The sequence below is a fragment of the Phacochoerus africanus genome, chromosome 2 (assembly GCF_016906955.1).
Source record: "Phacochoerus africanus isolate WHEZ1 chromosome 2, ROS_Pafr_v1, whole genome shotgun sequence".
NCBI lineage: Eukaryota > Metazoa > Chordata > Mammalia > Artiodactyla > Suidae > Phacochoerus > Phacochoerus africanus.
This window is the reverse complement of record NC_062545.1, coordinates 84,817,157-84,826,293: the sequence shown is the minus strand read 5'-3', so window position 1 is coordinate 84,826,293 and position 9,137 is coordinate 84,817,157. Positions and strand designations below refer to the sequence as shown.

The 9,137-nt window shown below is 39.1% G+C and overlaps 1 long non-coding RNA gene across 1 annotated transcript; it reads right to left on the bottom strand.

Annotated features, from left to right (window-relative positions):
- Window positions 1-1,828: 1,828 nt before the first annotated feature.
- On the bottom strand, window positions 1,829-7,776 carry LOC125121052 (uncharacterized). Its single transcript, XR_007133386.1, has 3 exons — window positions 7,706-7,776; window positions 3,863-3,974; window positions 1,829-2,742 (listed from the first exon to the last, which is right to left on the bottom strand). It is a non-coding gene; the product is annotated as an uncharacterized LOC125121052 (long non-coding RNA).
- Between the last annotated feature and the right edge of the window lie 1,361 nt (window positions 7,777-9,137).

Genomic DNA, 9,137 nt, shown 5'->3' with positions numbered 1-9,137 from the left:
AAAAATTTTTTGGATTAAGTTCAAGGGTCATCTGCTAATTAGTAAAATTTACTTTTAAAATTAAAGCAAAAGGAAAATAAGTCTATTAAAATAATACTTCCTTCTACTTCAGCTTGTACAGTTTGTATATGGCCCCAGTACCAAACTTTTGATATAGTAAATATTAATATTCAATATTAAATTGAAATAATTAATATTTCAAGCTCAACAGGTTTTATTTATTAAATAATTTTTCCTACAATTAGATATTTAAGTTCTTTTCAGTTTTACACTTTTTTTTATATCATTTAAGATCTGTCTTTAAGTGACAGGCAGGAATTCCCAGTATGATTATAAATTACACAGTGGCATGGAGTAACATTGACTGTTTCCTTCCATCTTCAGCCCCATTGGTGCTGCAAGCCCCCTGCCCACTAAATACCTTGGATGGACTGCTTTGCAGATACGTACCTTTCACAAATAGTAAAGAGAAGCTTCCATGTATCTTTATTTTATATAAGGCAGAGACATCATGCTAAGATTATAGTCAGCCCTGGGCATGCAGTGGGCCATGCTAATAGCACACTTCTTATTTAAAAAAGAAAGAAAGAAAAACAAGAGTTCCAATCGTGGCTCAGCAGTGACGAACCCAACTGGTATCCGTGTGGATGAAGGTTTAATCCCTGGCCTCGCTCAGTGGGTTAAGGATCCAGCGTTGCCGTGAACTATGGTGTAAGTCACAGATGCGACTCAGATTCTGCATTGCTGTGGCTGTGGTGTAGGCTGGCAGCTGGAGTTCCCATTCGACCCCTAGCTCGGGAATTTCTCTTTGCCTCGGATGCAGCCGTAGAAAGACAAAAACAAACAAAAAACAAAAAAAAACAAAAAAATCAATAGACTTATGTATGACCAGAAAGAGATTTGCACAGGGGCATTTATAGCAGTGGTGTTTGTAACAGGAGAGCAAACTAAGCTAAAAATGCTAATAGTCATTAACAGTAGAATACATAAACAATTAACATGTATTCATGTATTGAAATCCTATAAAATGGTTGAGTTTTATATACACACAATAACATGGTCATAATGCTGGCCAAAGATAAGCAAGAACCATAGCATAATCCCACTCATATAAATCACAAAAGTAGGCAAATACAAACATATTGTTTACATTTACAAAGAATTTACTAAAACTATAAGAAGATAAGGGAATAAAAAAAAAACAAATTCAGGTGACAGTTACCTCTTAAAAGAATGAACAAGATAGGGTGGGGAAAGGAATACAGGGGCTTCAAGGTCATGTAACCTTCTGTTTGTTAACATGGGTGCTGGTGGCCACTTCACTGTTCTTTATCCATGTATTTTGTACTTTTATGTCACACTAAGAGTCATTACACAAAATAATAAAAATAAACTTCCTCTTCACAGGTGTAGTATCTGTATTTGTCTTTTTGAATATACATATGCAATCTCAACAAGTTGATGATTTTTAGGCTTATTTGATTAAAATATCAAACCACCTTTTATTGTTCTTTATACCATTTTCAACAACATCATTGAAGATCAAAAAAAATTTTAATGTCAGTAGTCAGTTAAAATTTTATAAAACATGGAAAATGAGGAGATGAAGTTCTTGTTGTGGCTTAGCAGAAATGAATCTGACTAGCATCCATGAGAATGCAGGTTCAATCCCTGGTCTTGCTCAGTGGGTTAAGGATCTGGCATTGCTGTGAGCTGTGGTGTAAGCCAGTGGCTGCATCTCAGATGCGATCCCTAACCTGGGAACCCACATAGCCAAAAAATAAAAATAAAAAGACCAAAAAATAAAAATAAAAAAAATTTAAAAAGGGAAAGAAAATGAGAAGACAAGAGTGATTGACAGTAGTTAGAATAGTGATCATGGCTAAATGAGGAATTCAGTTTTTTCTTTGTCTACAAGAGCAACTTGATGGTATTCTTAGTCTGAGAATAAGCAAAAAAAATTAAAAAATAAAATAATAAATATGTGTGTGGATGATAAGGTCTCAGAAAGTGGATGAGTTAGTCTTGAATAAACTGGAAAAAGGAGGGGATGGCAAGGCTAGGTTTATAGGAAGTGAGGCAGAAGTGGTTGAGAGTAGCAACCAGGATGTATCTGTGGAAATAAAGGTTGAGAACTGTGATGCTTTAGTAGAATTGATGAAAGAAATGAGATCTGCCAAGTAAAAATGCTTGAGAAGTAGTTTTGATGGCCCAACTTAAGTTATTAGAATCAATTATAAGATACCAATCTGCAAAATCTTTGCCCAGCTGTTTAGAAATAGGAAACATTTTAGTAATAGTTATTTGCTGATGAAAGTGTCTGAGGATAAAGATAGCTGCAAGTGAATTAATCAATCATAACATATATATATACGGTTTTCTAGAAAAAATTATCATAAAGAAAGGAAGAAATGGGTCTCACTGAATAAGAAGTTGAAGGATAAGAAGTCAAAGGCCAGGGATAGTGGAATAAATTAATGAGTGCTCTAGAAGGGTATGGCATTAGGCATTATGCTCAGAGAGCAAAGAGACATATTTTCAGTGGTGGAACAACTTGAAGCCAGTGAAAGGCAGCTCCTTTGGCCAAAGGGAATTCCTAGAGAGGAACTCACCTCGTCCTCGGCCAGCACCTGTATAATCTAAGTAGCTTACCTGGTAGGGTGTCCCAGACCATCATCCCTGAAGGGTGCCCTGATCATCATGCTCTCACAGGCTACCATCCTGTCCATTTACCATCAAAACCTGGAAGGGAAGAAGCACGCTAGTAAATCATGTGGATGCCAAGCCTGCTATAATGATTCTTCTTTGCTTGTTTCTCAGAGCATGAAGAGCTGAGGCAGCTGTGCATGCTTCACATGCAATGGGACTCTTTTTTTTTTTTTTTCTCTTTTCATGGCCGCACTTGCAGCATATGTCTTGTGTGCCTGGCAAAATAGGAAGCCTGAATTCTCATAGGGTGTATCTTCTACCCTCCAGATCAGCTATATCTTACCAAAATCCTCCTACTTGCCACTACTTGTTAGTCTGATTAACCTTATGCCATCAGGATAATGGACCACCCCTGGAATGTCCAGATGGTACAGGTCCTTTCAGACTAAATTATGACATAGAGAGTAAGAGAGTTAATGTAACTCTGGAGCAAAGCATAAGTACATCCTTGATTGTCCAACATTAATCTGTATTGCTTCTGTTGCTCCTTCTTGACATGGAAAACAAAACAAAACAGATTCACCATACTGAATTGTGAATGTGAATTGTATCATACTAAGATTTTATTGATCTTCTTCAGAAAAGATACCACATCTAATACAGCAGTTGCAATTAGGGTTACCATCTGCCTAGGTTTATAGTAAACTCTTAGCCTCTGCCAAAGTCTATTTATTCTTTAAAAATTAGACTGCTGAATTAAATAAAAATGTGATGAGGACTAATATACTTGAATTATTTAGGTTTTAAGGGCAATGTTCTCTGATGTTTCTCCTGGGATATGATTAAAGTTTGTTATCTTGGCTGGGAGGTGGGGGAAAGAAGTGGCAGAGAAGCCCATTTCACAGCTCTCATTTGGCCTTTCCTACTGTGTTAGCTTTTACCCCTCAAGACAAGAAACCAGTGTGGGCATTCTGCCAACTACCAACTGTATACATTCCAACTGCATATTTAGGGACAGGAAAAATAAATACCAGATGGATATGTGGGCCCAGGGCACTGGACTTGGGCCCGGATTCCATCTTTTAATCTAACTCACATATGTGTGTTCACTCTCTAAGAGAGGGATTCTTCATGATATATAGATCCTAGAGTATCAACCTCAACCTAAGCCCCACGTCTAACTGTCCTCAAAATATCTGAGTATTCTTCTTACTTGTATAAATGGCCATAGGGTGCTTTAGGGGAATCATTACACACACTTGCTGTGGTATTTTGGGTGCTTTCTCATGAAGATCCAGCCTTTCCTCCAGTCAGTGATTCAGGATCTAAAAAACAAAGTCCAAATATTAGACAAGGAATTATGAAATTTTATTGGGGTGACTAGCCAATAAATCTTTGTTCTCTTTGGCTTATAAATGTTATAACATGAGCAACACTTTTCTTGACTGGCCATTTATCTTGCACCAAAGAATATCATGTCCTACAATATCTCTGTTCTCTACAGAACAGCTCCCCTCAGCTGTCTTTCAGATCTTGCCACCAGTTATGATGGTTGCACCTACACTGCTTCTAAAGTTTAAGTTCTCATACCTGATCAGAACTAGTCTGGAACCCCCCATCCCCATAGCTATCAGGAAGCCCAATTCTGTAACAGCATCTCCTTTGTCAACCCTGGCTCATCAGAGACATTCATCACTGAGCTACTTGGAAGTGCTACAGCCTGGTGTCCCCTAATCAGAGATCTCTTCATCTTATCAGCTGGGTAGGTGGAGTGTCCCCCAGATTCTCCCATGGTGAGCTGGGGTTTGCAGCCTTACATCACATACCTCTCCTGGTCTCCTCACCTCTCTGAACATTTTGCTCCACTGTCTGCCATAGTAGTTCTAGCATCACTCTTTTATTTATTGAGGGCCCTATGCTTATCACTTTTTCCAGCTTCCAAGAATATTAGCATGTTAAGGCTGTTTCCTGAGGTCCCTCAACAGGGTAATAAATCTTAGATTATGAGACAGTGCTTTCCTACTGATGAACCTGCTCTTATCTAAAGTCAGATTTGACCCGCTCACCTAGATCCAGCATGCCCAGAACTCAGTCACATATACCCTCCCCAGGCTCCAGCTGGGCCATGTTGGCTAGCCCCACAGTGTCTCCTATTTAGTGCCAGCATGTTTCTGGCAGGGAACTATTATGACTTGACCCTAGTTTTTTTTTTGTTTGTATTGTCTATTCTAGGCCCGCACCCATGGCATATGGAGGTTCCCAGGCTAGGGGTCTAATTGGAGCTGTAGCCACCAGCCTATGCCAGAGCCACAGCAATGTGGGATCTGAGCTGCATCGGCAACCTACACCACAGCTCATGGCAATGCAGGATCCTTAACCCACTGAGCAAGACCAGGGATCAAACCCACAACCTCATGGTTCCTATTCAGATTCTTTAACCACTGAGCTACGACAGGAACTCCAACCCTAGTTATTTTTTATGGCCAGTAGGAGAGGTGGGGATAGAACCAAAAGAGTTCTATCATTGTTTTGCAAGGCAGAGGCCCCTGTGTTATCTTACAGCAGGGCAGGGATGCTAGAGTTTAATAGGGAAGAGAAGGGATGCTTCTCTGGGTCCATGGTCCAAGGGAAGCTGGAGATTCAAGATTTCCAAGAAGAGGGACTCGGGTATCTGCATCCCACATCTCAGGGTCAAACATCTTTGAAATCAAGGTCCTGAGCATAGCGGTATTGCCACGGTTAATAATTCAACATTACTTGGTGCTTTTCTGCTCCTAGAATTAGGTCCTGGGCTTTATTATCAGCTATTTTTTGTCCTCTGGTTGTTGGAGATGAGAGTCTCTTTATAGGCTGCTTAAGAGAACCTCTGGCTTTCACACATCTCCTTAAATTAGAGATGAATCACCTTCTGACTTTTTTTCTTTTCTAATAGCATCCAGCAAAAACTAGGAGGTCTCCTCCCTATGCTTATCACTTTCTTCAAACTTCTTCCAAATCTCTAATTTAAAAATAATCCTTTATAGTATGTGTTAGGTAGTGTTTAAATTTTGTAATAACAGCGTAACTGAGGATATTTCCACTTTTCCTCATTCTAAATAACGCAGATAAGCAAATTGTACATCTTTTTTTCTTTCCCATCTACTTAGTTGCGTTACATTCCTAGAAGAAGAATTTTGTGGTCAAATGGTACATCTAGCTTCAGAGCTTTTGGTAAATGTTGTCTCTTATGTTCCAGAAATGCTGGGTCAGTTTACAACTCCTCTGGCAGTGAATGAGAGCACCTGTACATGCAGAATCAATGAAGTTTATCTGGCACAGTGTTGCCCAAGTGTTTTCTGAATGTCCCTAGGCTCTGGGACTGAGAAGCTGTAGGGACTGGTGTGTGTGTGGTGAGGGGGCATCCTGGGGAAGGAGGAGCCATGCTATGGAGGAGGGAAAAGTCAGCAAATGGCACGACTGGTGGGCACCCATGCACGCGCGCACATGAACACACGCACACACACAGACACACGCATTGTTTCAAAAAGAACATTTATTTTTTGCTTTATTTATTTGACTTCTTCTTAAGGTTTACTTGAAGTAAACGGCCAAGTAAAGTTACTTGGAATGTCACTACTTCTTACCCAATCTCCCAGTGTTTTAGACGAGGAGGCAAGTGAATCTTGAAAAGCTAGAGGGCTCTGGGCAGCCAAGACACGAACCTCGGGTTGGTGCCATCAAAGCAAGTGATCCCTCCACGCTACTGTTTGGAAATGTTTTCTTTTTCCTGATTACCCGGCCAGAAAATAGTTCAAAGTGATTTAAGTGTAAAAAGGACTAGGACTTTCTCCTTAAAACTAGTTGCTTCTTTTGAGGAAGGGGTACCACTCTTTTCCTGAGTTTTAATAAGGAACCTCTTTTGCCTTTCCCACTTGTGACTTCCTGCAACTGACCATCAGGTTCTGCAGCTCTCCAGATGCAAAGCAGCCTCACTATGTGGATTCTCAAAACACATTATTTTAAATGGAAGATCAAAGATTAAACAAGCTGCCTTGGTTTTCTATCAATTGCATACTGGGATTCACATTTTCCCTTATCGCTTCTAAATATCTGATTGATAATATTTTCTAAACAGTAGTTAGTAACTCATTTACCAGATCATAATTTACTGATTCACCTTGGGTTTGAGGAACATCATCTTAGTTATTCAGTCCTTGGACATTATCAGGGCCATTTCTGTTTCAGGTTTTCCATATTTTAACAATTATTTTCAGTTCATGTATTTTCACCTTCAGGCAGTTTCAAGAGATTTTAAACATCAAAAAGGGAATAATGATAAGTACTTTACTTGAACTTTGAACTTTCAAACTACAAGTTTTGAACTCTAAAAATAACCTGAATTATTTCTAGTTTTTACACTGTTTTTATTATTAACTCTTTATCTTCTTAGTCAATATTTCCTATCCTATGATCTACACTTACCATTTATAGAACTACCTTCTATGTACTACAATACGTATCTGCATTACCTCATTTAATCCTCATGGTAACAAATATTTATGTAGGTTGGGGACTGTCATTACCTCCATTTCACAGTTGCAGAAATGGAGTCTTAAAGAGGTTAAGTGCCAAGTACATTTTTATTTTTTGTCTTCTTAGGGCTGCCTGTGAGGCATATGGAAGTTCCCAGGCTGGGGGTCGAATTGGAGCTGTAGCTGCCAGCCTACACCACAGCCACAGCAATGCCAGATCCGAGCCGTGTCTGAGATCTACACCACAGCTCACAGCAACACCAGATACTTAACCACTGAGCGAGGCCAGGTATCGAACCTGTGTTCTCATGGATACTAGTTAGGTTCATTTCCACTGAGCCACGAAGGGAACTCCATTTTTTTTTATCATGGTTCATCTGTTTCTGAAATTCAACTTTTTATCCAGTACATTTTATGCCCCCTAGAGTTCAGAAAGATTTTCTACAATTGAGCCTTAATTTCTACAGTCTCTCCAAGCTCTCCAAGTCATATTTCAAATTACAGAAATTTTATTAAACACATAGTAAAATATACTTTATACTCACAGTCAAATCTATCCAGACTTTGCACACTGAACACAGCCTATGACAGATACAAGCACCACGCTGCCACCAGATCCTTCGACATTCAGTAATTCCTTTGTGAAGTGAAATGAAAATACAGAATCATAATGGTTCAGTTTATAAAATGCTAAAATTCTTGAAATGCAGGGCTTTATCTAGCCAGAAGTATTTATAAATATTTGTACAATATAAGCCTAGAAAGTTAAATTAGAAAGATCAGGAGCAAGTCTGCTCAATTGTCTCCTTTCAGAAACCACATCCTTTGACTTTCTAATTCTTCTCAATAGATGTATCTTTAGTTCTTGGATGTGAACTGATAGAAATTAAAAGAATTATACTCTTGAATTAATCTAAAGACAACAGTAAATCTTTATTGTCATATGCAATATGATATGTTATATCAGTACTGTCGATAATTCTGAAAAAAATCATTCAATGATGAGGATTCATTTTGGCCTAATAACTGTGTTTCGATCATATTTAAAACCCAAAAAGGGAGAGTGAGGGATGTTGACAAGGCTGTCACCATCACTTGTAAAAATTAAAATTATTTAGAATTCATTTCACATTTTACATCTGACAATAGGACATGAAACTATGAAGTATTCTACTTAGCTCACATTTTTATATAGTTGGCAAAATATTTGCATGCCTCTTCAGATGAATCCCACTAATAAAATTTTTGTGAAATGACAAATAGCTTTCTTTGTACATCAATTTAGCAAATATATCCTATGAGGCTAAACAAATTTACTTAAGGTCAACACAGAACATAGGCCAGATTACAAAAAATAGTGTAAGATTATATTTTATATGTCATGACAATCCATTAGCGTTATTGTTATGTTAGAGGCCATTTTCTTTCTTTTTTTTTGTCTTTTGTTGTTGTTGTTGCTATTTCTTGGGCCGCTCCCGCGGCATATGGAGGTTCCCAGGCTAGGGGTTGAATCGGAGCTGTAGCCACCGGCCTACGCCAGAGCCACAGCAACGCAGGATCCAAGCCGCGTCTGCAACCTACCCCACAGCTCACGGCAACGCCGGATCATCAACCCACTGAGCAAGGGCAGGGACCGAACCCGCAACCTCATGGTTCCTAGTCGGATTCGTTAACCACTGCGCCATGAGGGGAACTCCAGAGGCCATTTTCAATACTGGGTCTGCCTCTGCCTATTTCTGTCTAGTTACCAAGTACCACAGATTCCCCTGTGTATTAATGTCTTAATTTAAATTTTTGAGAAATGGATCTAATTGACCCATCTCACATTTTGATGCCAACATTTAGGTCTCCTGTGATAAATGTGACTTGTGCTAACATCATAGCCCATTGCAAGCAGCACTGTTGACAGTACACAGCAGACTGGAACTCTACTCTTGTGGTCACCAGAGCAGCCCTGGGTCTGGCTGGCTTAAAGTG